This window comes from Brachyhypopomus gauderio, chromosome 1 (assembly GCF_052324685.1).
Source record: "Brachyhypopomus gauderio isolate BG-103 chromosome 1, BGAUD_0.2, whole genome shotgun sequence".
In the NCBI taxonomy this organism is placed as follows: Eukaryota; Metazoa; Chordata; class Actinopteri; order Gymnotiformes; family Hypopomidae; genus Brachyhypopomus; species Brachyhypopomus gauderio.
Window position 1 is genome coordinate 48,604,787 of NC_135211.1, and position 27,194 is coordinate 48,631,980.

At 44.6% G+C, this 27,194-nt stretch overlaps 1 protein-coding gene and 1 long non-coding RNA gene across 9 annotated transcripts in view; one reads left to right on the forward strand and one right to left on the reverse strand.

Annotated features, from left to right (window-relative positions):
* The window catches only part of dnah6 (dynein, axonemal, heavy chain 6), a 202,994-nt gene that overhangs the window by 142,203 nt on the left and 33,597 nt on the right, over positions 1-27,194 (reverse strand). The gene's annotated exons all lie outside the window — the stretch shown is intronic.
* LOC143527733 (uncharacterized) lies at positions 16,015-17,010 on the forward strand. Its single transcript, XR_013134251.1, has 2 exons — positions 16,015-16,553; positions 16,848-17,010. It is a non-coding gene; the product is annotated as an uncharacterized LOC143527733 (long non-coding RNA).

A 27,194-nucleotide genomic window follows, 5' to 3' on the forward strand; every position in this document is an offset into this window, starting at 1 on the left:
GGCTACTGTACATAGGGCCTACCTATAAGCCTAGCAAACTGACGTTATTTAGCTGCCACTGCATTAGTCATTATGTTGGACTCGGAGCAGATCAAAGTAAGATTGGCCAAAGGTTTATATAAAATAGTCAACAATGCCTCTTCCAGGACAAAGTCTGATATCTGGATGAAATTTGGTGTAATAGCAGATGAGGATAACAACATAGTAACTGGCTATGCGGCGTGCAAAGCATGTCACAAAATACTCGCATATGACAGTCAGAAACTGGGAACGTCTTCACTAAGGAAACACTCAGTGACCTGCACCAGGACGACAGCAACAGCTGCCGCCTCATCAACTGCAAGGTTTTTCCCCCAAAGCTTCAAACCGCCAAGGCGTGAGGACATGGAGAGTATTGCACAACTGGCTGTGAATTTTGTCAGTCGAGACATCAGGTCTTTTGAAACCGTTAGTGGCGTTGGTTTTTTGGAATTAGCCCAGGGCTTGATCAATGTCGGAGCGCGGGCATGTGCAGTAGATGCACATCAACTTTTGCCCGATCCTACTACTGTCTCTCGTAGACTTAAGAAGTTTGCAGAGGAAACGAGGCAGAAAATTGCTCCTGAGATAAGGTCACAGATGACTGGCTGCAACGGTGCTGTCACGCTCGATTTTTGGACTGATGACTTCCGAAAAGTGGGCTATCTCTGTGTGACCATGCACTACATCAACCAGGAGTGGGAGCTGAAGGAGAGAGTGCTTTGCACTGCCGAATGGGACAGCTCGCTGCGGAAAACAGCTGACAATATAAAGCCAGCTTTGATACAAGCACTCCGTAAGTTCGGACTGGAAGACTTCTTCTCCAAACTCGTGTATGTTACGAACCAGGGCTCAAACATCGTCGCTGCTCTCCGTACAGTAACGAGATTGAACTGCTCAGCACATGTCCTGAACACAGTCAGTCCCACCAGGATTTCGCGGGCCTTTTTTGTGATTGTTGCGGGCTAAAATGTTTGATGTTGCGGGTGTTTTTCAAAAAAATTGCGATAGAAGTTGCGGTGTGTTTTTGCTTTTTTGTGAATACATTGCAATAGGGAGTAAATGTTGTATGGTTTCCTCTATTTAGTAGTCCATTTTAATTATCTATTTACCTCTTTATTCAGGGTTGCCAACTTTTCAAGATCGCTTGGAGTGAGATTTGAACCTGGAGGGGGTGGCGAACGTTGTTGACGGGGGCGGGGTTAGCGAACGTAAGTTGTTCCGGGCGGCCTGTATAATGGACACAAATTAAGTATTATATCGAGATCGATCGCCAGTGGTTGGCGCCAGAGCAAACTAGTAATATGGATCAGAGATAAATAAACTAGATTTTTTTTTCGGCGTGAGAAATCGGATGTGTGGCGTGTGAAGACAGTCAAATGCGTGTGTCTCACGCTCAATGCGTGAGAGTTGGCAACCCTGATTTATTTATTTATGGGTATTATACTTCTTATAAAACCCCTGGTTTTAATACTTCAAGCAATGATTTTAATTCTCTTACTCTATGTGCAGGAATGATCCCTCTCAAGATTTTGTATGCCCCGCCCCCTGAAACACAGGTGTTGGGACAGAGAATGCACAATGATCCCTCTCACTTTCTTGAACTGATTCCTCGAAGTGCAACAGCTCGGTGGCAGAAATGGACTTTCCGTCTCTTAAAAGACTATGAAAAATCACTTAGAGTGGATGGGCTGGTGCTAGAAATGTTAAACTTGTTGGAAATACATGTATGAACCCATTGTTGTGAAACAATAAAACACTGAAAACAAAAAAAAACCAGTTTATCCCCGCTTTCATGTAGTGTACCGGGATACTGCTTCTCCCTATCTTTTGCCGTTATTTTCGTCGCTCATGCTGCTTTCAGTCTGCTCCTCTTGAACGTATATAAGACGACATCAGTGATTGGTCAAATTTGCGGGAAAGTTGCGGTGATTGGCTGAAGTTGCAACACCGCCCTGAATTTGCGGGGTTTGCTTGAAGTTGCGTTGAAGTTGCAAATCGCAACATCGCGACTTTCTGGAGGGTCTGCACAGTGCTGCACACCACGCTGGGGAAACACAGAAGAAAAAGTGTTTGGTGAAGAGATCAGTGGGCTTATTGAGTCTGCCAAATCGCTAGTGAAACAAACACACCTCCAGAGCCGTCTGGAGAAAACACTGAAAGCGTCGGTGGAGACGCGGTGGAACTCGCTGCACACAATGCCGACTCCATCAGCAGCCAATACGAGGCCATCCATGTTCTCCTAGAGGAGCGAGGCGAGGAAGACCGCTTGAACGGTGTAAGCAAGGAGACTTTGCTGGACATTGTGGCTTTTTTGGCCCGATTCAAAGACGCAACCAATGCCTTGGAAGCTTCGAAAACACCCACCATTCACCTGACAGCAGTGTGGAGGGAGCGCTTAAGACGACACCTTCGACCGTGCTCGACTGACAGCATGACATTGTTATCCCTGAAGGAAAAATGTCTCAAGGTCCTGGAGGAGAAGTTTCAGCTACACCTCCTGCACAAGCTGGCAATGTTTTTGCACCCAAAATTGAAAAGCCTGAAGCTGCTTTCCAATGCAATTGGAATTCACGACAAAGCTCGGCGTCTTGTGGAAGGTGAGTTATGATTTTAGTTATTTTGTAGTCAACTATTTTTATTATTATTAGGCCTATTATTATTTTTGTATTATTATTATAATTTTAGCAGCCTACAGTAGCCATCTTCACCCGCTCATCTCCAGCTATATGAATCTTATTAGTCAGTTATTCAAACACGCATGTTTGTTTTACCGTAGCCATGAACACGTTGATTAGCATCTATTTATTTCATTTATTCTTAATTCTATTCTTAACAGAACTCCGCGAGAGACGCAACTCTTCACCAGGCCCCAGCACCGAGGTTTTGAACCAAGCACCGAAGAGACCCCGTCTCGCCCCATCTGATCATTTGTCCGATGTTGAGGATTCCAGTGAAGACACTGAGCCAAACGAGGATGAAGTTTCGGCATATGTCGAACTCAAGCCACCTAAGGACTAATCGTTCGATGTTCTTTTGTGGTGGAAAGAACACCAGGCCGATTTCCCCAACCTGGCAACAATTGCCCGAAGTGTCCTCTCAATCCCTGCATCCAGAGCTGCGAGTGAGAGAGATTTTTCCTCCGCTGGTTTTGTGATACAAGAGCGCAGAACGCAGCTCAAACCTGGGACTGTGGACGATATACTGTTCCTGCACAGTAACCTTGTATAGATTTGTGAATTTTATTTAGTTGTTATATGATGTGTGATGATATGTGATTTTATTTAGTTGTTATACTGGCATTTGTTCCCCTTTTGCATTGAGTTATGGCACCGGTTGGCTGCATACATTTTCTTTCGTTTTACCAGTTGCTACTTTTAGATGGGAATACTGTTCCTGCACAGCAGCCTTAGATTTTATTTTGTGTTGTAGGCTACTGACGTTTTTTCAGAGGCGCATTGAAAAATAAAGTGCTCTATAGGAATACTTTCGATTTGTGTGATTTTTCACGGGCACGGGCGGGTAACGGGTAGAATATTAACGGGTCCGGGGCGGGTACGGATTTAACTTTGAAATAGCCACAGGTTCGCGGGTGGGTGGGTGCTGTACTCTGCGGGTATGGGTGGGTACGGGTCTCAAAAAACGGACCAGTGCAGGACTCTGCCTCCACTGTCGACTACGGTGGGGAAGGGGAGGAAGCCTACCCCCCGTCCTGTGATAATATGTCTCACCTGTGGCTCGTCTCGTAATCACGTTGGGCTAATGTGGTTTGTCTATTTAATGTGCACTCACGCAGTGTCCTGTGCTCGTCGTTGTCTAGTCTACATGTTGCCGTGTCTGTGTTCTGTTATCCGTGCGCTATTGCACAATCGTGTGAATTAAATGTGACGTTTGCTGCCATCGAGGGATTTTGTGTCTCGTCCTTCACGCCGCACCCACCGTCACAATTCAGGCATGAAAATCTGTCACCTTTCGGCGAAATTCGCCGTTTTGAAGTCGAAAAGGGTGACTTACGTGAATCGTGTAGATCCGATGAGTTTTTTTTAGGGGGGGGGGGGGGGGGGGTCGGGGGTCGGGAGATTATATGTATATATTTTAATTATCATATTGACTTAATAAGCAAACAGAGCACTTCCGAAATCGGCAATTCCAGCAGTTTCCGCCCAGAACCTTCATGGAGGCCAAATAGCGTTCAATCATGCAAACGTTCTTCATTCATGTTATTCATTTACTGCTAAGCAGGACGAGAAGCAGGACCTAGTGCTACACCGGGGACAAGGCAGAAGAGCGTACATTTACCACTACATTTACCAGATCGTACATTTCCCAGTGGATTTAATTGGGTTATTAATGGTTTCAATCGTTTTCATATTTTGCGGTAAAACAAAGTTACTGCCGTTCGCTACAGCGTTGAACACTGTCAGAAATAGCCACAAGCTCTTGTGATAAATAGGTAGATGGGCATACTAAGTTCGCGTCAACCCCGTGTAGTTAACGGCGACATAAAATGAGAAACTTTTTTTTCTAGTGTGTCTATAGTTGTAACTGGTGAATCCAGGGACGTGTGAGGATAACATTCGCGCCAGGGCTGAAAAGGTTGAAGATGAAGTTGTAAACGCTTGTCGTTTGAGTCTACCCTGTGCTTTAGCCCATGTTAGAAAATAAAAACACGTGAACCGTGGTATTTTTACACTCATTTTCGCCGCTGATGTATTTATTGGTTCATTAAGACGTAATGGTTTTGACTAAGCCATCCGGAATGGCGAAAACAGCTTCTCGCATTTACGGATCTGGCTCGTACATTGAATCCATTGACAAGACAGTCAAAACATTTTTTTTATGGATTTTACTATATTTTACGGAGCCCGTAAGGTGACATCATGTAAAAAAATAATAACGCGTGGCCACGACTCACCTGTCGCTGTATCCCCGTACACCAGCAGCCAGGTGCACTGGTGATATGCAGGACAGCTGCATGGTGTTCAAATGATAATTGAGTGAGCTAGTGGAACTGTTGTACTTCAATACCGCATTACACAGAGAACATCGGACTTCTTTGCCTAAATTAACAATGTTGAAATGGTCCCACACCGCACGTCTTTTCGCCCGCTTGTTTTCCACTCTGGTCTTTCGCGACACGTGTTCCACCTCTCGTTCTTACGCTCTGTTCAAGTTACTACAGGAGCGCTCTCTAATGATTAATCGTGATTAATACATTTTGATCGAGTAACCTCTTGATCGACAATTAATCGAAAGTCGATTAATCATTTGCATCCCTACTAAGTACTTCTTAACCTCATACGTAAGAACGAGGTTACGAAGTACTTAGCGCTAAGAACATTTCGGGAAACTCACCCCAGTTTGTTTTCCCTTCTACCTTAATAATGACTGCAACATATGGTGTAATCTAAAACAAGGAGATGTGTCCCTACCTATTCGTACTGAAAAAATCCAGGTGACTTCCTATCAGTAATGTGCAGTGATATTTCTGTTTACCAACCATGTAGTTACCAAAGTGTACACTCTCATTTTCATCATTTGTAATTTATTTGCAGTTGCTGATGTGACCAATTGCTCTGAATCTGAACAGAACAAGGTAACACTTGTTATCATTAGCAGTTAATATTATTCTGTGCTCTCCTTATCCACAGCCACTAGCCCTTTCAGCAATGCTGGATAACTCCTTCGTTCACCAAGCCGGGCAGACACCCTTAGCCTACAGTCTCTAAAACCAAAAACCACATGCAAGCATGTGGCAGACTTGGCTATAATTCATCTAGCACCTATCTCTCCTGGCCTTATATATGCCTACCCATGTACTCTCACATCAGCCACTAGGTCTTCCTCTTCAGTATTTTATGCACAAACCTGTGCTCTAGTCTTGTCACTATTGGCAAGTAACCTCTATGTGCTCATTATTAAATGGACATGTTACTTAGTTAAGCACATGATGAACTTCCATGTATGAGTCATGCATTGCTCACAACTCATCAAGTGATCAGGCATGATAATCTGTCACCTTTCGGCGAAATTCGCCATTTTGAAGTTGAAAAGGGTGACCTACGCGAATCGTGTAGATCCGATGAGTTTTTTTTTTTTTGGGGGGGTCCGGGAGATATTTTATAGATATATTATATATATATTATCATATTGACTTAATTAGCAAACAGAGCACTTCCGAAATCGGCAATTTCAATGACACAGTGGCCAGCCATTTCTTCCCAGATCCATCATAGAGGCCAAATTGCGTTTATACGAACGTTCTTCATTCATGTTGCGATGCTAAACGGGACGTGAAGCAGGACCTAGTGCTGTCTACACCGGGACACGGCAGAAGAGCGTACATTTACCACTACATTTACCAGATCGTACATTTACCACTACATTTACCAGATCGTACATTTACCAGTGGATTTAATTGGGTGATTAATGGTTTCAATCGTTTTCATATTTTGCGGTAAAACAAAGTTACTGCCGTTCGCTACAGCGTTGAACACTGTCAGAGCTAGCCACAAGCTCTTGTGAAAAATAGGTAGATAGATAGGCCTATTAAGTTCAACCCCGTGTAGTTAACGGTGACATAAAATAAGAAACAAGATTTTTTCTAGTGTCTCTGTAGTTCTAACTGGTGAATCCAGGGCCGTGTGAGGATAACATTCGCGCCAGGGCTTTTGAAGATGAAGTTGTAAACTCTTGTCATTTGATAGCCTACCCTGTGCTTTAGCCCATGTTAGAAGCCTTTTGTGACAAAATAAAAACACGTGAACCCTGGTATTTTTACACTCATTTTCGCTGCTGATGTTATTTATTGGTTCATTAAGACGTAATGGTTTTGACTGAGCCATCCAGAATGGCAAAAGCGGTTTCTCACGTTTATGGATCTGGCTCCATCTATTGACAAGACAGGTAAATATTTTTCAGCGCGACATTACCATGAGAGAAGTCAACAGGGAAGACTGCGTTTCAATGGACTACTCTTCTTACTCTCACCTCTCGAAATTAAAATCTTTTTTTTAATCTCTGAATCTGACAGTGTCTGAATGTCATGTCTGACATGTATTATGTTTAGTATCTCTGTGTTCAATGGTTCAATTATTATTGTTCACTTCTTTTTTATTTATTGTTCAATACTTTTCAGTATTACTTTAATTTTGGTTTAAGATAGATAGATAGAAACAACCCCCCCTCCCGGTCTTCTCACCTTTTTAACCCCTGACCCATTTTCATGCCTGGGTGATTCCCTAGTGTGCAACATGTTCCTAAATAAGGTGTTACCAATGTTTTCTCTGTAACGCTGCTGTTCTATTCCCCAAAACACAGAGGGTCAGTTGCTCAGTGCTGTTGTCCTTTATTCTCCCCTTAATTGTCAGATCAGAAGCTAACTAGTTTAGTTAACTTTATTTTAGAGTCAGCTCATGAGGGTCAATTGTTGTACAGTGCAAAGCACAAGGAGAGAGCAGCTAATATTTGGTTAACATTTTGCTGACTCTATTTTCTAAACAGGCTAGTGTTTGGCATTGTGTTTCTACCCTAAATGACATGGGAGCATATGTCTATAAAAGTAAGCACAATGTTTAGATGAAGATTGTTTGAAAAATAACTATTCTATTTGGTCTATGGAAGCAAAATTATTTTTGAGGTGTGGTTTGTACAACAGCAACATTGTTGGTGATTGCTGTAACCCAACACAACAATCCTTTGCACAACTGTATTGTATTTCATTTGTGTTAGGCTTTCGATATTTTGACTGTTAAACTTATTTTCTGATGTTTGCTTTTCAGAAAGTACACCAGAGCACCAGTGATGGTGAAGGAACCATTATCCTTGATGCAACTTTATTTAATTCTGATTAGGACACAAGTGTACCTGAGCTCAAAAGAACTGACAGTGTAATTGTAAGTTTACGCAAAACCTCACTTTAGCATAAGTGCCATGGCATCTGTCACTTGACTGGTCATGTTTTTACCTGCATAAAAGACAAAGTGCATACAAAGTGGCTCTACCTGAATGGTGCTGAATCGTTCAGAGTGCAGACTGGGAGCACAGTGCATACATTTATAGTGATTAACCACTTCACTAAGAACATGTTCATCTTCAAAGGGTGCTGAATGGGCACTCAACTATGCAAAATATCACAGTAACTGCCTTGCAGCAGCCTAGAAACCACAAAGAACACCTCGGAAATCAACGTGCAGAAGCACTGTGTAACGAACTGCGCGAGGCAGAACAGGAAGGCGGACACAAACGCTGAGGAGAGCGAGATTTATTAATGGAAATTCCAAAGGCAGAGTCGAAATAGCAGGCAGGGGTCGTAACGGGCAGGACGTAACGGGCAGGACCAGGTGACAACACTGACAAGGGCGTGGAAGACAATGGGAAACCAGGGCAACAGACAAGCAGGGCGGGATCAACGGGCAAGAACAACAGACACGAGGGAACAAGGGAAACTGGAGTGACAGCTAGGAGAGGGGGCATAGCCCTACGTGACAGAACCCCTCCTCAAAGCGTGCCACTCCGGGGCACGCAAGGGCAGACAGGACAGGGAATCAGACTAGGACAGGACAGGGAACCACGGTACACGGCGAGGGACAGCGGACGCGGGACAGGACACTACAGGACAGAATGGAAGAACAGGACTGGGCAAGGCAGGACAAGGAGACTGAAGCAGGACAGAGACAGGAGAACCGGAGACTGGCCAAGAGCTGGGAGGTGCATGAGCATGGCAGGACAGGGCCAGGGCGAGGCACAGGAGCAGGGCCGGACGGGGCAGGACCGGGAGCGGACACAGGAGTAGGGCCAGGGGAACAGGGCAGAGGCAAACACGGAGGCAAAGACACCATTGACAACAGAGATAGGCACGGGCACAAAGTGGGTGATGACTTGGGGAACAGACATGGGGACAGGGACAGAGACTACACCACAGGAAACAGACACAGGAACAGGTACACAGACTTGAACAGACACAACCACAGGAACAGGAACCAATACAAAACCAGGGACAGGACTGGGGACCAAAGGGAACATGGGAAACGAGACAGGATCACAGGGCGGAGCAGGGAACACATTAAGTCCATGCCCACACATGGGCAGCACAGTCTCCGGGGGAACAGGCGTGGCCGGCTGACGGGCAGCAGGAACAGGCGGGGCCGGCTGACGGGCAGCGGGAACAGGAACCGGCGACGACCCCTTCCGGGTCGCGGAGACAGGAACCGGCGACGGCCCCTTCCAGGTCGCGTGAACAGGAGGTGTGGGAGACCCCTTCCGGGTCGTGGGAACAGGAGGCGTGGTAGACCCCCTCCGGGTCGCGGGAACAGGCCGCTGAGGCAAGGAGATGCGCCCGGGGGGAGCCACCAAGCCGACGTCCTTGGAGGGCGGGACCACCATACTGATGTCATCGGGGGGCGGGACCGCCATACCGACGTGGCCACTACTCCCCCCCAAAAAATTCTTGGGGGTCCATAGTGGAGTAGCTGGCGGGATCAGTGGTCGTCTTTCACGGGGTCCTGGGTGAGCCTGGAAGAATACACAGACACACAAGCCTCTCGGTGGCTCTCTCTGTGATGGCTCCGCCTTCCTTGAGAGGCGTCGAGACCTCTCAAGAAATTCAAGGAATCTAGAAATTCCAAAGGCAGAGTCGAAATAGCAGGCAGGGGTCGTAACGGGCAGGACGTAATGGGCAGGACCAGGTGACAACACTGATGACAAGGGCGTGGAAGACAATGGGAAACCAGGGCAACAGACAAGCAGGGCGGGATCAACGGGCAAGAACAACACAGACACGAGGGAACAAGGGAAACTGGAGTGACAGGTAGGAGAGGGGGCATAGCCCTACATGACACACTGGTCTAGTGTATTGGCATTTGGTGTATTGCAAATAATGTATTATTCTGATTTGCAAGTATGCAGTATGTGAATGTCTTCTAATTTTAATCTATTGTTTTGTCTTGACCTTAAGACTTAAAATGTAACCTTTTTTGCAGCTTAATAGACAAATGCTTGGATACACAACAGATGAATCTCCAAGCTCTGAGGACAGTGAAGAAGAATATGTTCCTCAGTCTGCTGAGGACACAGAAAGTGAGAGTTTAGAATGTGACAGTGCAGCAGAAGGAGACTGTTCATCAGAAGATATAAAACAGCACAAGGGAAAGAAGAGAAAGGTACAGCTAACAACTAACTCTCGTGAAGGAGATATCCAACCATGCAAGGCATGTGAAATGTCACTGGAGAATCCTCAGCAGCCGATTCTACTGATGTAACAGTCATGACACTACAGAAAAAGAACATGGTGGCAGACTATACAACAAAAAATTCTACTGTGTGTTTTGCGCTAAGCCATTCATCAAAATTGCATGACATTTGGAATCCAAACACAAAGATAAACGTTAAGTGGCAAGAGCAATTGCATTTCCAACGAATACACTTCAGTCTATTGAGAAATAGAGGGAACCGCATACATAATAATCAGGTGTTGAAGGAAGGGACAGGCATGCTGATACCTCAAAAACAATCCAGTGTACCTGTAAAGGCCAGCGATTACATGCACTGTGTAAATTGTGAAGTTTACCTCAAGAGGAAAACACTTTGGAAACACATGCAGTGATGTCATCTAAACTAGAATGTAAAAAAAAAACCCATTCCAGGCCCCCTGTGCCTATACTCCAGTTCCAGACACTGTGAATGCCAAATTTTGGAAATTAGTTCTTGACATGCATGAAGATGAGGTAACAAATGTTGTCCGAACAGAGAAAGTCATATTGAAATTTGGTGAACACCTTTTCAATAAGCATGGGCATGATGTAACAAAACATGAGTATATAAGGCAAAAGATGTGCGAGACAGGGTGACTTGTTCCTCAAGGAAAGAAAAATGGAACATTGACCATTATGACTGATTTCTTTGTACCACGCAATTTCTTTCATGTAATAGAGGCAGTTAAAAATGTGGCTGGTTTGAATGAGGACACAAACACGTACAAAACACCATCTTTGGCACTGAAATTGGGTCACAACCTCAAAAAAAATAGCAAATATTATTGAGTGTGAAGCAATGACCTCTGGTGATGAGAATGTAATTCACAATGTACGAATTTTTAAACAACTGTGTGAAACTAAATGGAGTGAGTGTGTGTCATCCCAAGCCCTCAGGAATTTGAGTGAGGCTAAATGGAATGCTCCACAACTTCTTCCCTTTGCTGAAGATGTGAAAAAAATGCACCAATATCTAAGCGTGCAAAGAAAATGTCAGGAACAGCACGCGACCACCCAAATTAATCCATACACCTGCTGCTCGTTAACTCCCATATTCACGACTACTTAAGCTTTCCCCTCTCACTTCCGGGTTGCAAAGTATTGTTGGCATGCCACTTACCAAGCGTTATATCTCCGTGATTGATCTCCTGTGTATTGACCTCTGCTCTCGTTCCAGACCTCGTTCCCAGCCTAGTCCTCTTGTACCCTCTGCCATCTGTCTACGCGGCGTGACCTTGGACCGTCCTGACCTCGACCACCGCACTCATACACTTCACACACTCTCCAGAGTTATTCATCAGTATGAGTACTCCGTATTCACTTCACAAATAAAAACTACTGCATTCCGCAATTGGATCCGTGTCTTCCTGGTTGGATCGTTACAGAAAACAGTGGCAAAATGAACTTGAAAGAGAAAGAAACAAGAAGAACTGGGCAGAGCTTGCAAAACTTACTCTTTGTGAGGTTATCCTTTTTAATTGAAGAAGAGAAGGAGAGGTGTCTAAGATGTCCCTTAATGCTTTTACATTGACAGACACCTCAGCGACTCATCCTGATGTAGAGCATGCTGTGTCTGACCTTGAGAAGAAACTCTGTAAGCACTTCCAGCGAGTAGAGATAAAGCAAACGTGCAAGAAAGGTCCCCCTTCTCCTCACACCTGATATGCTGGCATCAATGGAGTTGCTTGTCAAGTGTCGCCGAAATTGTGATGTGCCTGATGAGTTCATGTTTGGGAGACCACAAGCACTCAGTCACTTCAGAGGATCCGATGTTATTCGTCACATTGCTCAAAGCTGTGGGGCAAAAACATTCAGAAGCATTATCCTCCACTAAATCGAGAAAGCACATTGCCACTATGTCGAAGGTCCTCAATTTGAAAGACAATGAGATGGATGACCTTGCTGACTTCCTTGGCCATGATATCAGTGCATCGCCAGTGTTATAGGCTGCCGAAGATAAGTAAAGTTCTTGGCCCTGGAACGAGGACAGTTGTCTCAATCAAAAGGAAGAAATCTTGATGTAGGCCGTAAGGTGAACATCGAAAAGTGCTTCAGAAAAGAAATTCCGCTCCGCGCTCTCCGAACCAAACATGCTTCAGCTCATAAAAAGAACGAGTTATGTTGAGGTTTAAAAAAAAGTTTCGCCGCTCAAAATACAATACTTATTTTGTTCGCAGCTTTTAATGGAAGGACTAGTGCCTGGTAGGCGTAATAACACTTTGGCTCGCGAGAGGTGCCACGGTTGAGACGTCATCAGAATGGACCAATCGGAGAGCTGGTATGTCAGCTGAGCTAGTAAACAGAAGCAGACGTCGTAGTAGCAGCGCGTTGATCCAGCTGTACCGAAGAAGAGGAAATCTCGTCCGAAAGTGTTCAAAAAAAGAAATCTTCGAAACGTAAGATTTGTTACATGCATATATCGTCTGTTAAACATGAGGAAATAAGGAATTTGACCAGCACAAGGTGGTATACTTAATAGTCTTCGGCAGTGGCTAGAGTTGCGGGGCGAGTGCAGAGACGTAGCAGAAAGTTTCAAACACTCAAACTGGATTTGAAGAACTTCCCGATGATGCGGGTTTACATCCCACGCGCTACCGGAGGATTATTGACCAGCGAGTGATCGAAATAACTAAATGGCGTCTCGTGCGAGAAACAGAGAGGGGAGATGACCAACATGACCCCAAACTAGCCAGGCTATCCCTGCTTCAACTACTGGGACTACTCCGACCAGGACACTTCGGTCCAGATCAAGCCTGCCCATCTCGAGCTCTGGCCCCGTTCTTCCTGCCAGCTGCATAATTTGCAAGAAAGGCTGCAAATTTGTCGTCGCGGGTGGCAGACGCCAAAAAGAAGCTTTGACAAAAACACAGACTTTAACTGCAGGTAAGACTGAGTATCACTCACCCTCACCCCCCACCACGCAGTAGGTAGTCTATGCAAATGCATCCCATCCCCCAACGCACACACACACACACACACAAACAGATGTTGGGAGAAGTTGAATGACTATGTAGCCTACACTGCTACACAATCCTTGTATTTGTCTAATTCTAATATCATTGTATGTCTGAATTGCCATAATGTGTGCATGTGTGTGGGTGTGAAATTACTTTCCAATACATAACATCCCTATGCCTATAATACCCCCTCCCCCCATTGTTTTAGATATTTGATATAGAATGAAGCACACTTTGACTTTAATGGGGTACTGGGTGTGTTTGTATAAATGTCATAGCATGCCTGATGTTAATATGCCACTGAATACCTGTTTATTGTGGCTCCTCAGCCTGATGCCCTGTCTGGTCAACACACTGCTTTACAGCAGCAAGCCCATCCCCCGGTCCATTCCCCCACCCCCCACTGCCCCTCTGTCACACTTGTACACTTGGGATTTTTCTGCTGTCCCTGTGTGTTGCTGGGCGGCCCCAGCTACACCACTTGTCTCTAGAGGTGTGTCCTGGCTGTGCTGTACATCTGTGTGCACAAGAAATCCTTTTTTTGGGTGCAACACCTAGCACCATTTTTACAACACTAGACCACCAGAAAAAATTAAGTCTTCATTTTTTGCCTGCCTATTTATTCATCCTTTGTTCTTTTCTTTTGTATAAGGCAAGTTGCAGGAAGCTGCTGAAGTGAAGGATGACCAGAGCATCCTCATTCACATCAAGGACAGAGTGTGTGTGTGTGTGTGTGTGTGTGTGTGTGTGTGTGTGTGTGTGTGTGTGTGTGTGTGAAGTGAAGGATGACCAGAGCATCCTCATTTACATCAAGGACAGAGTGTGTGTGTGTGTGAAGTGAAGGATGACCAGAGCATCCTCATTCACATCAAGGACAGAGACTGAAGATGGAAACCTTCAAGTGACATGATGACAAGAAATCCAGCCCCTGATTCTGTTCTACATGTCACACACTGTGTGTGTGTGTGTGTGTGTGTGTGTGTGTGTGTGTGTGTGTGTGTGTGTGTGTGGGTGGTTGCAGAGGGAGTGCCTGTGAGACAAACACATGCTCCTGTTTCAACTCTGTGCACAGACTTGTGCAGGTGTTCCAACTGTGTGAACACAAAGGAAACAGAGGATAAAGATGATGATAGCTGCCCTGACACTGACCGTGAGGAATAGCATGTGTGAGTGTGAGGGAGGGAGAGAGAGAGAGAGAGAGAGAGATATTTTACCTGATGTAAATGCCAGTTGATGTGTATAGTTTTTGATGTGTTAGTGAATAAATGAATACCTGAAGGGTCCTTATTGATAATTACAATTATTTCCATTTATTTATAAAAATGACAACATGAAAAGGTAACCTTATCATCCACTTGCACATAGTTGTTTGTTCTATAAAGCACTGCTTGGAATTCATTTAGCCCGTTACAAACACATGGATGGCTATCAATAATTATTGGAATTATTTCCATTAATTGATCAACTGACAACATGACAACATGAAAGGTCACTTGCATAATTGTGATTTGTGCTGTAAATAAAGCACTATTTAGTATTAATGTGGCCCAATTCAGAAATACATGAAAGAGGATTATGATAATGCTCATTCATGTATTTCTGAGGGCCAAATAAATACTAAATAGTGCGTTATTGTGTATAAAGTGGGCATAAAATAATATTAATCAATGATATTGTTGATAATTATTTTATGCCCACTATAAAATTATATTTTGGGAGATTTCTTTCTGTAGATTATATTTGACAGCACTAGGCAGGTTGTCATTTTTTCCAGTTTGTTGTTGTGAAATCGATTACGTGATTGGTTTAGCGCGGTCACGCGGTGTCTTTTGACGTCAAAATCGTTATTCAGCGTGAGGAAAATAGTTCTTCAGAAAACGTCTCGGTTTAAACAAAGTACAGGATTCTGTGATGCGAAACTTTTTTGGTAAGTGCAATATAACTTGATCATTTTTATCAGCTAACGGGTATGTAGTTCGGAGATCGCGGAGCGGATCAGAACGAAAACGGGGTTCACCTTACGGCCTAATGAGATCAGCATTGATCCACAAGGTGAGAGATGATTATTAAATTTATTTACCCTGGGGTTTCCCTCCATAGAGAATTTTTGGCAACTGCCAAAGAGATTTGATAAACTGCTAATTCTAAAAATGCCAGTACATTGAATGCAGTATTATGAGTAACGGATGGCGCATGATGTGAAGAAGCTCCTATTGGTGGAGAGTAGCTAAGTATTTATCCTATATAAGGACATGGTCATATCTACAGCACTTCCACCCTAGAAGATTCAGTGACACGTCTCTCCCTTTTGTGCAGTGTTGCTTTCTTAAAATGGTCCATGTGGTTCATATGTTTATTAGAGAAAATGACTGTGGACAGTGATGCATCAGATACAGATGAGGATATTATGGCTTTGAAGAGTGCTGAATCTTTGATGTCTTCACCTTCACTATCAGGTATGGGGGCAACTACTGGGTCATGGTTAATCTAGAAAAGTCTAAATAGTCTGAAGGAAAGTAGTATAGTATGTTTCAGGTATAGTTTCTGGCATGTTTGTCAGATTTTTTTTGGCCAGAGGTGATCTGAAATGACTGCTTGATGGGAGTAGCTGAAAGAGTAGAGAAGGGTGTGCAGTGTCCTTGGTGCTAAGGAGTATGCAGGGTCCTTAGTATTGTCAGTGACTTTGTTTGTGTCACGGGTGACAGTATTTTAAATGTTATTTTTTTATATTGTATGTATTTTATCAGTGTGTGAAGGTGGGAATTTTATTGTGATGGGTTGCAGCAGCACTGAGACATGTTGGGCAAATGGGCTGCAGCTGCAACTCGGAACTAATTATTGCTGATAAAACAGCCGTTGGAGTGCAGAATTATGGCAAGCAAAAATCTTGGACAAGGAGGGCGCATGTGGACACTGCTGTGGACTCGGTTGGAATACGCAACAAGCACAGATTGAGGACTGAAATAGGAAGGACTTCCTTCATTGATGGCTGAGCTGAGTGAACCAAGCGGCGCCCTGTTGTCCGACTGATCCAGGAAGTTGGGACGCACTGAAGTATACGGCTGAGCAGCCGGTGGAAGCGAGAGTGTGAGGGACGTTGCGGTTGGAGCTGTCTACTCACGAGAAGCACATTGAGATAACGGAAGGGTGAGGATACGCTCACCCTTCCCAAAGCTAAGTGAAACTTCCCCACCTTACTTCCCCACCTTCTAGAAAAATTTTAGCCTCCGGCCATCCAGCAGTCGCCATTTTAAGGCAGTACAATTTAATCATTTAAGTTGTTGGAGTCAGTGGTGATACACCGCCAAGTTGCTTCCTATTAGGCTGGGTACTGCTATAGGTTTACTTTATTATTTGAGTTTGGTTGTGTGCAAGAAATTTGGGTTTGTTTGGTTTAAATTATTTTGGGGTTTATGATTTGGAGGGTTGCTGTGGTGTTTTAAAGTAGTTTTTTTCAGTGCCAGCCTTATAGGGGGACATTTTATTTGGCTAAAAAATCATAGATCCTGTGGGCTCCATTTTTTTGTGTTTGTCTTTGTGGGTGTGTGAGGTCCATCCATTACAATTTTAGTTCTGTGGGTAGTGACTGCATTTTGTTTGTTATTCTGTCCTTTGTTTGCAGCACTACCTATCCAGAGCACTAAGCGGACTGTTGCGTGTTTCTCCCTGGAACTGGCTGCCGAGGGTCTGGACTGAGACTGGGTGGACTTGGAGTGGATGCTTTTTTTTTTAAATAGATTTTATAAATTTTATCCTTTGTTGAAATAATAAATTGTGAATTTACATCCTCTCTCTGCATCTCTGTCAACTTGCGACTCCCCAAGGTGTAGTGTTTGGCTTGAGTTAAAGGAAATATACATTCTGCCCCTTGTTGGGAAAGGCCGTGACATTTGCATGCTTGAGATTTGTGTTTTATGAATAAAATCCTGACTAATCCCTGAGTAATCCCTGTATACTTCACTCCCTATCACTTTGACTCCCTGTCAAAGTCCTGAGAATTGAAGTGAGTGCAGAAGGTCTGGAATCGTTCATGCTCAAAAAAAATTTTTTTTGGCATTTGGGTCCGTATCGAGTTAATCAGTAATGTGATTGGGTCCAGACAGGACGGCGTTCGGGTCCGGATCCGGACCGCGGTCCGCCATTTGGTGATACCTGGTGTAGAGTGAAGCATACATACTAATGACTGCTTTGCCAGTGTTGATTACTCATGTACTAAAAGAGAGCCATTATGTTTACAGACCATCAAGAAATGAAGAAAAGTAAACCGTCCACTGAAGCTGCTGAAAACACTTGTCTGCGTCCAGCCAAAGGTAATAAGATAATGTGAATGTGAATTTCTGATTTAAGAGATTTTCATAAGAATGCTCACTGTCCAGTGCCACTGCTAATCTTCTTTCCTTAAAATACAACGAATCTGTGGTTACTAACCAGTGGCGGATGCTGGTCTTTCAAGGAGGGGAAGCTCAATTTCGGCCTACATCATAAAATGTGTTGGTTTATTTATACGTAAATTCTACCCGTTCCTTTTCAAGAAAATGATCTGTGACCCTGTCGTACCAACAAGAAACGTTTCTTTCTTCGTTTCTTTTAATGAAGAAAATGCCGCTAAGAGGATTAGGAAAATCTCCGGTTCAACTCAGAACAGAATGAAAAAATAAATAAATAAAATTAAATGCTCCCGCGGAGGTTTACACCAAAAGATCGCTGATTTGCTCATTTTGCTGTCAATCAAAAAGGGATTCAGCCTCAAACAGATCATCCAATCATCATGCAGAAGCTAAGCGTCCGGGCCAGCCGAGGCCAGCCCACTGCCCCATAGACCCCGAGACGCTGAGCGTCCGATGGGCAGGACAAAGCCCAGCATTTATCCAATGGCTCGTCTCGTTTTACTGCACTCTTTGCTTCGCTATTGAACTCTGTAGACGCTCAGCGTCCACACCGTTTAAAGCACTGTGAAGCTGCGGGACTGAGTGAGAGGAAAGCCGCATCGTTACCAGTGATAAGAAGCTGATTCTGAACAAACGTTGAGCACGTTGTAGTGCATATTTAGTCAATGACGTACACACAACAGTATATGTTTGATCACTTATTTTTTGACATTTTAGGGGAAGCTGAGCTTCCCTTGCAGTCTTAGAGCAATCACCACTGGTACTAACAGTAGTCGATTTGATTGCATATATTTCATGTCAAAGGTCCTTCAATTTTGCTAGCAGTAAGATGATGAACTGCTGTATTAGTATTACATGTACTGCATCCACTGCTGCTAATGTACCATTACTGTAAATGCTGATGTTGCGAATTCCCTTCAGTTTCTAAGACTTTAATTCTGGCGCCACTAGGGGGCACACTAAGACAGGCATAGAATGGGTTTTAGTTCAGGCGATAGTTGGGCAGCGCTGAGGAGGTCCTCAGCACCCGGTGTTTAGCGGCAGCAGCAAGCTAGACGTTTTTCTGTTTCCTCACTGAAAGAGTTCAGTTAATGTGTTTGTGAAGAGGTCAGTTTACAGCTCATGAAACTTTAGTCACATATCTTCTGGTTTTGTTGTTATTTGTAGTTGTGCTAGTTATTTTAATTATCCTACCGCTAAGTACAGTTAACTTTATTTACTAAAGTTATAGATATTGCATGAGCTTAGCAGCAGAGATGTAAAATGCACTACTATTTAATTAATGTGCGATTTAATCACATTATTAGCGTTTGTAACTAAGAAAGTTCATATATGAAGAATGGTTGTGTCTTTCTTGGACTTAGTGTTTGTATTTGTTATTCCAGAAAACCATTCCACTGTAACTCTGTACACTCCTGCTGAGCTACTAGTCAAAGTAAAGACCAAAACTGCATTCCCTGTCTCCGTGTCACCTCTCTTACCGGAGTGCTCCAGTGGATAAGGAATCCCAGCATAAACTGCTTTAATTTATTAACGAGCTATTTCGAGCCGGATATCTTCACCCACTGGGCGTTATGGCAGAGCAGAGAGCGGCAGTAGCTCACTACAGCATCTTAACAGGAGAAAGGAGGAACAAGCACCTTCCGGCATATTTGCAACAATACCAAGTGACATTACCTCCCTTCTTGGTGACATCTTCAGACCCACCAGAATGTCAAGGTGCCAAGGGCAGTGTCCAGAGAGTGAGTACACCCAAGCTGCAGTCATCTAACGTACAGTCCTCATCTGTAACAGTGGATTACCAGCCAATGGCGGTGTCACTCCCTCCATCTGGACTAGCTCAGCCATGGAGCAGTCAAGAGGGAAGTCAATGGGATCGTCATGCAGATAACCAGAACCTTTGCTTTCAAATGGATAAGGCTCTGAGCCTCAGTGAACAATCGCTTGATCTACAAAGTCACCATAGTAGTAACGGGGAACTTGGAGATGAGAGTGATGGAGACTGTACTTCACTAATAAGTAGATCAGCAGCTCACCCTCCTCATCATGCCCGATCTCAGGAGCTATTAAGTGCAAACTTACAGCATTATGTCCATTCCCCGACTCATGCAAAGATGCTGCCACAGTGCACCCTGACTCAAGCACTACCTCAGTCTGTGCCATCCACCTTACCTCCTGTGACCCGCACTGGTCACCCTGGCAACTTTGGGAGAGATCAGCCACTTTCACTTCCTCAGTGTATGCTTAGCCACCAAACCTATCAGCCTTTCATGCAGCACCAGCAGACATTACAGCCTACAGCGGCAAACCAGGCATGTGCCTTCTCTAAGACTGGCATGGTGACTGTAACACCGACAGTGTATCAGCCACCTCCTATCCCAGCTGTGCCAACACACCAGCCAGTTACACCAGGGACAACAACACATCTGTATCAGCCTCAGTCGGTGACGAAAGGCTACCCAGCCTATTCACACTCAACCGTCTTTACCCCACAGCAAGCGTATCAGCCAAACAGCACTCAAATATCTCAACCATCTTCTCTGCTCTACTCAGGCTTGATACCTCAGATACATCAGCCTCCACCTATGTCATTTGTTCCGCCTGCATATCAAACACCAGCAGTTCCACCTACACCTAACCATCAGTTAGCCTCTCAGGTTAGGCCAGTCCAATCTTCCGCTCCAAGCATGTTCCAGCATTCAGCAGCAGCACCATCTCTGTCACCAACCCAACCATGGACACAGCCAGTGCCAGTGCCTAGACTTCCCAAGCTTGAGCATGACAGTGAAAGAGAATTCACGGATTTAAAGATGGCCCTCGACTGTCTCTTAAGTCCACATCCTGAGCTCACTGAATACTACAAATACAGAGTGCTAATGGAGCATCTTATCCTGGATGAAGCTCGCATGATAGCTCAAGCCTGTCGGCACTATCCTCAACCTTATACTGCGGCGATGCAGGCATTGCAACGACAATATGGTCAACCACATCAACTCGCACAGAGTGAAATTGCCGCCATCCTGAATGCTCCAGATGTGAGAGCCGGAGACACCAAGGCCTTTCAGAGTTTTGCTCTCAAGGTAACTTTGCTTGTGGGAACGCTGACCTCACTTGAAGGCCCCAGAGGGCTAGAACTCACATCGACTGGTCATGTAGATCGGCTCCTAAGTAAACTCCCGAAGTACTTACGGGACAGTTTCGTGGAGCATCTGCAAGTGCGTGGTCGCCTCCTGACTGACAACTTGAACCCTTATAACTTGAGAGATCTGGCTGAGTGGCTCACAGTTAAAGCTGAAGCCCAACGACTCTCCTCCAAAATGGCACAACGCTACCAGGCCGACAAAGCTGAGCCCAAGAAAGATAAACAGTCTACTTCAAGACCAAGAAATCAAGCTGTAGCTATTTATCATGAGTCTGACAACTTAAATACTGCTAGTACTGATCGTGCTGAATCTGCTCCACCAAAGTTCAAGTCGAAGACGACCAGACGCCTGTGTCTTTTCTGTAAAAGCGATGACCACTACCTTTCACAGTGTACTAATATCACATCCTGTACCACTGAACAGGTAGAAGCCTGGATCACCAAGGGTAAAAGGTGCCGCAAGTGTGGTCGCACAAGTCATGGGCCCGAAGCATGCACCTTGAAGAAGGCCTGCACTGAGTGCCAAGAGATTCATCTAAAAGTTCTTCATGGTATCGCTCAGCCAAGCCACGGTATGTATCTTGTTACTCTGGTAGCGAGAACTACGCTTACTCCAGTGAATCAAAGTGGTAAAGTCTTTCTGAAAGTTGTACCAGTCATCATGAGGTATGAGGGCCGGTCACTACAGACCCATGCGATCTTGGATGATGGAGCTGAGCGAACAATCATTCTACCTGCAGCTGTACAGCACTTAGGCATCAAAGGTAGAGCTGAGTCCTTAGCCCTCAGAACAGTTCGCCATGATGTGGCTCATCTTAATGGCTCATCTGTCAACTTTTGTGTGTCGTCCCTAGCAAAGCCCAATAAACAGCACCTCATCCGCAGTGCCTTCACTGCAAGTCGCCTAGCTTTGGCTGACCAAGCATACCCAGTGTTAGCTCTGCAGAAGCGGTATCAGCACCTTAGGGGGATCCCAATCCAGCCCTTTGACAAGGTCCATCCACTTCTCCTTATCGGAGCAGATCACACACACTTAATCACAGCCAAGGCACCGGTCAGACAAGGCATCAATGGTGGACCAGCAGCTATCCACACCGAACTTGGTTGGGCTCTTCAGGGTCCAGATGGACTCCCATCTCCTGAAGTTCAGCTATCTACATGCTACTTCACCTCACACAGCACAACACCTGATGATCTTTATCAGCATGTAGAGCGTCTCTGGCAGGTTGATGTACTGCCTTTCCGGAGTGAGAAGTCGGTTGTCCGATCTAAACAGGATCAACAGGCAGTGGATATGTTGGAGTTACGGACTACCAGAGTGAATGTTGGGGGTGCACTAAGATATGCCACACCTTTAATTCGTGCTAAAGGGGCACCACAGTTGAAGAGCACAGTAGACGCAGTCATGCCCACTCTTCGGAGTACAGAAAGACGACTGGCCAGAGATCCAGTGAAAGCACAAATCTATGAGTCTGAGATACAGAAACTCATCGATGGAGAATGTGTGACCCGACTCAACCCTGATGAGGTGGATAAAACGAGTGAGTCTTGGTTCATCCCACATCACCTCGTCCAACATAATGGCAAACACCGACTGGTGTTCAACTGCTCATTCTCCTTTCAAGGCCTCTCACTCAACGAACAGCTCCTTCCAGGTCCCACCCTTGGACCATCGCTTATTGGGGTCATCTTGTGCTTCCGGCAGTACCCGGTTGCCATAAGTGGAGACATCAAAGCTATGTTTCACCAGGTACGCCTCCAACCTGAAGATCAGCCCCTATTAAGGTTCGCTTGGAGGAATCTGCGGAATTACCGATCAGCTCGGGTACAAAGTGAGACCTCTGGAGCCCCAACTACCCACCATGAGAACTATATATAGAGTTCTTGCCAGTCAATATGATCCTCTGGGCGTAATCATTCCCTATACTACTCGAGCCAAAGTCCTCGTTCAGAGATTGTGGGCAAAGAAAAGAAGCTGGGATGATCCGGGCCTTCCAGCAGAGCTCCTGGAGGCTTGGACCACCTGGGAGAACGAACTCCCCCAGCTGAAAGACATACTCTTGCCTCGTTCATTCACTCCTCCAGCCCAAAGCACCCAAGTCTCAGATTACATACTGCATATCTTCTGCGACTCTTCTGAGCAGGCATATGGATCAGTGGCCTATCTGACCACCGAACACGAAGGCCAGGTATTCGTTTCCTTTGTGATGGCCAGGTCCAGAGTAGCGCCCAAACGTCAGCTCTCAATGCCGAGGCTCGAATTGTGTGCTGCACTTACAGGAGCCCAACTCTCAGCTCTTATTCGCCGAGAGCTAACCCTGAACATCACCCAGACTTTTCTATGGTCAGATTCTACCACAGTGCTCAGCTGGTTGAAGTCGGAATCTTGTCGATTCAAAGTCTTCGTGGGTACCAGGGTCTCAGAGATTCAAGAGCTTACTCAGGCCCATGAATGGAGGTATGTCAATTCAGTGAACAATTCCGCAGATGACATCACCCGGGGCAAACCCTTAGCAGATCTTGGTCCGCAGAGCCGCTGGATTAAGGGGCCTTCATTCCTTTATGAGCCACCTGACAAATGGCCTCAAGTTCCCATCCCTGGCAACCCGGAGGACTCTAACGAGTTAAAGCAGAGTGCCTTCTGCGGCCTCTCAACAACTACTTCAGTCACCACGATTTCCGACCCGACACAATTTACCACATGGGCTGAATTGATAACGGCTACAAAACAAGCATTACATGGGGCGGCAGACTCTGATCCTGCTTCACTTTCATTGGATCTGCATGATGCTGAAAAGCACATCTTGAGAACCTGCCAAAGTGACAGTTTTCCGGAAGAAGTCAGACTGCTAAAAGCACATAAGCATATTTCGCCCAGTAGCCGATTAAGCACGCTCTCTCCGGAATGGGATTCTGAAACTGGCCTTGTCAGAGTTGGAGGTCGTCTTCGCCGCTTGGAGAACCCCGACCTATCAGACATCCATCCAGTGGTCCTAGACCCTCAGCATCCCGTAACCCAACTTCTGATTAAGGACGCAGATGTTCGCCTGCTTCATCCCGGACCCGATCGTGTGTTCGCTGAGCTAAGACGTCAGTACTGGATACTTCGAGGGAGACAAGCAGTAAAACATCATCAGAGAACCTGTACGGGCTGCCGAAGATGGAGAGCACAGCCATCAGTTCCTATAATGGCGGATCTGCCACCAGCCTGCCTGCGGCTGTTCCAACCCCCTTTCTACTCGACTGGAGTCGACTGTTTCGGGCCTTACATTGTGAAGGTGGGACGACGACAGGAGAAGCGCTGGGGGTTGATCTTTAAATGCCTCACCACTCGATCTGTGCACTTGGATTTACTGAACAGCCTGGATGCAGACGCTTTCCTCCTTGCCCTAAGGCGTTTCACAGCACGACGTGGTACTCCCCGTGAGATATTATCTGATCAGGGTACCAATTTCAAAGGTGCAGAGAGAGAACTGAAAGAGGCATTCTCATCCATGGAACCTCAGCTACGGAAAAGCCTCGAGCAGCAGCAAATCAACTTCAGATTCAACCCCCCTGGATCCCCGCATTTCGGAGGGATTTGGGAGCGGGAGATCCGATCAGTCAAGAGAGCCTTACAGGTTGTGGTGGGAGCTCAAGCACTTTCAGAGGATGTTCTGCTCACTGTACTAGTTGAGGTAGAGGGGATACTCAACTCAAAACCTCTCGGATAGGTCTCCTCTGACATAGCAGACCCTGACCCAGTGACGCCAAATATGTTGTTGATGGGGCGGCGGGACGCTTCACTTCCCCAGGTGTGTTATGCACTAGATTCAATGACCAAGAGGCGATGGCGTCACAGTCAAATTATGGCAGACCACTTCTGGTCCCAGTTTACGCGAAACTATCTGCCATCTCTTCAAGAGATGGCAGTCAGTGATGGCACTCAGTGATTTCTCAGGTCTGACACACTGGAACCCATGCTCCTAGTCAGTGCTACATTCCAGTTATTTTAAATAGCCGGTGGCATGGCTCTCAGAATCGAAATAAAAATGTAATCAGAAGAAAACATAAGGGTACAAAACATTGTAACAAACAAAATTTGATCCCAGTGAAATGCACAAGTGATGTAAGTGATGCTGATCAAACACATCAAGTCTTCAAAGTCTCCTTACTAAACGTCCGCTCACTCACAAACAAGCCTTTTGTAATAGCTAAATTAATTGAAGATAACTGTCTGGACTTTCTTTTTCTAACAGAGACTTGGCTTGATAGCAATGGAGCAATAGTGCTAAATGAAGCTTCACCTCCCGACTTTAACTATTTTAATGTCTCCAGGGTAAATAAGAGAGGTGGTGGTGTTGCATGTTTTTACCATAAAGCATTCCGCTGTAAGCAGATCTCATTAGGGGAACATCCTACGTTTGAATATCTGGCAGTACAACTCAACAGTACTTATTCAGTTCTTTTGATTGTTATCTATCATCCTCCCAGACTACATGCAGATTTTCTTGAAGATTTTGAAGAAATGCTTTCAAGGATTTTAATTGATTTTGATTATGTTTTAATTGCTGGGGATTTTAATATTCACATGGATATATCCACAAATCCAATCACTTCAGAATTCATGAGGATGCTTAACTCTTTTGATCTCATACAGCATGTATCAGGCCCAACTCATAAGCATGGCCACATCTTAGATTTGGTCATTTCTAAACGTATAGAGGTTAATAATACTGAAATTACTGATGTTGCAATCTCTGACCATTTTGGTGTATTTTTCAACATGTCATTATCTACTAGAACACTCAGTGAAAAGCGCACAATAACCAAGCGTTATCTCAGTGATGGCAGTGCCGTGGCCTTCACAGACATGATACAGTCCCTCCCTCCTCTCTCAGAAAATGGGAATGAGCTAGTTGAAACATTCACACACAGAGTTAGGAACTGTATTGATGCTGTGGCCAGTGTTAATTTTGACAGCAATTTTTGATTTAGTTTTAGTCTTAGTCTTTTGACTGAAATGTAATTTAGTTTTAGTCATAATTTAGTCATTGATTTGTTTTTAGTCTTAGTCTAGTTTTAGTCGACTAATTATCATTAGAATTTAGTCGAATAATATCAAAATAATTTAGTTGACTAAAATATAAATGGTGTAGTAGTCATTATATACACTTGCACAAAATGAAACATTTATTAACCAGTTACAGAATATTATTTTTTGTATGTGCAATATATACAAAAACAAATTTCCAAACAACTCTATTGACCTGAACTTATAGTTATTGAGCATAACAATAACAAAACATTGATGACCAGTAGGTCCGCTCTACCTGAAAACATATGGAGTTTATGAACAATGCATATTACATTCTATATAAAACTGGGCGCCGTAAAACAATGCCATAGCCCGCAGATGTCGTTTCATTTGTCGTATTTGTCCCGACATCATAATTCCTCATGGTTTACACAGCATCTTGTTTTTCTCAAAGTCAAAGGAGAAATGTGTCCATATATCGCCGCTCATCTTTCTCCCTGCTGACATTGTCGAGTTAACTTCGAGTTTAATTTCATGAGTGACCACAGTTCACGGGCTGGTTTTGTCCTAACGGGTTCTGCGCGATGTGAAGACGTTAGTTCTGATTGGATGGTTACCCGGTTTGTCCCGCCTTTCCGTGTACGCTAAAGTAGTTACGGTTGGATCTCTTCTTAACTTATCCCTACCTTTCACAAAACTAAATCAGGTCTGATTGAATGTCGTCGCTGGCCAATATTTTCGTCTCGTTTTTATTCGTTGACGAAAATGTCCTTTAATTTCGTCATCGTTTTTATCCCTTCGTATAGTTTTAATTTAGTTATCGTCTCGTTTTCGTCATGAAAAAAAGGTTCGTTGACGAAAACTATGACGAAAATTATTCGTCAACGAAATTAACACTGGCTGTGGCACCAAAGGTAACTAAAATAATCTCTGGTAAAATTAAGATGCCCTGGAGAAACACTCCATCTATTGTAAAATTTAGGCAAGATTGTAGGCAGGCTGAGAGACGTTGGCGAAAGTCAAAATTGCAAGTACATTTTGATATTTATAAAACAACATTGCAGAATTACAACAGTGAGGTGAAATCAGCAAGGAAAAACTATTTCTCTACCTTAATCAATTCATCCAATAATAACTCAGCTGTCTTGTTCAGAAGCATAGATCAGCTAGTAAACCCCACCTCCTGTGGCTTCCCTGAGACTGTTTCAGTTGAAAAATGTGAGGAGTTTGCTATATTTTTTAGGGACAAGATTACTAGTATAAGGCAGAACATAGCAACAAGCACTAATAGACCATCCACCCTTATATCAGTTACTCAGCCTAACTTATGTTATGTAATATGTCTTATTTCCAAGAAGTTGACATGGTAACACTACTTGATGTGATTTCATCACTAAAATCCTCTACTTGTGAACTGGACCC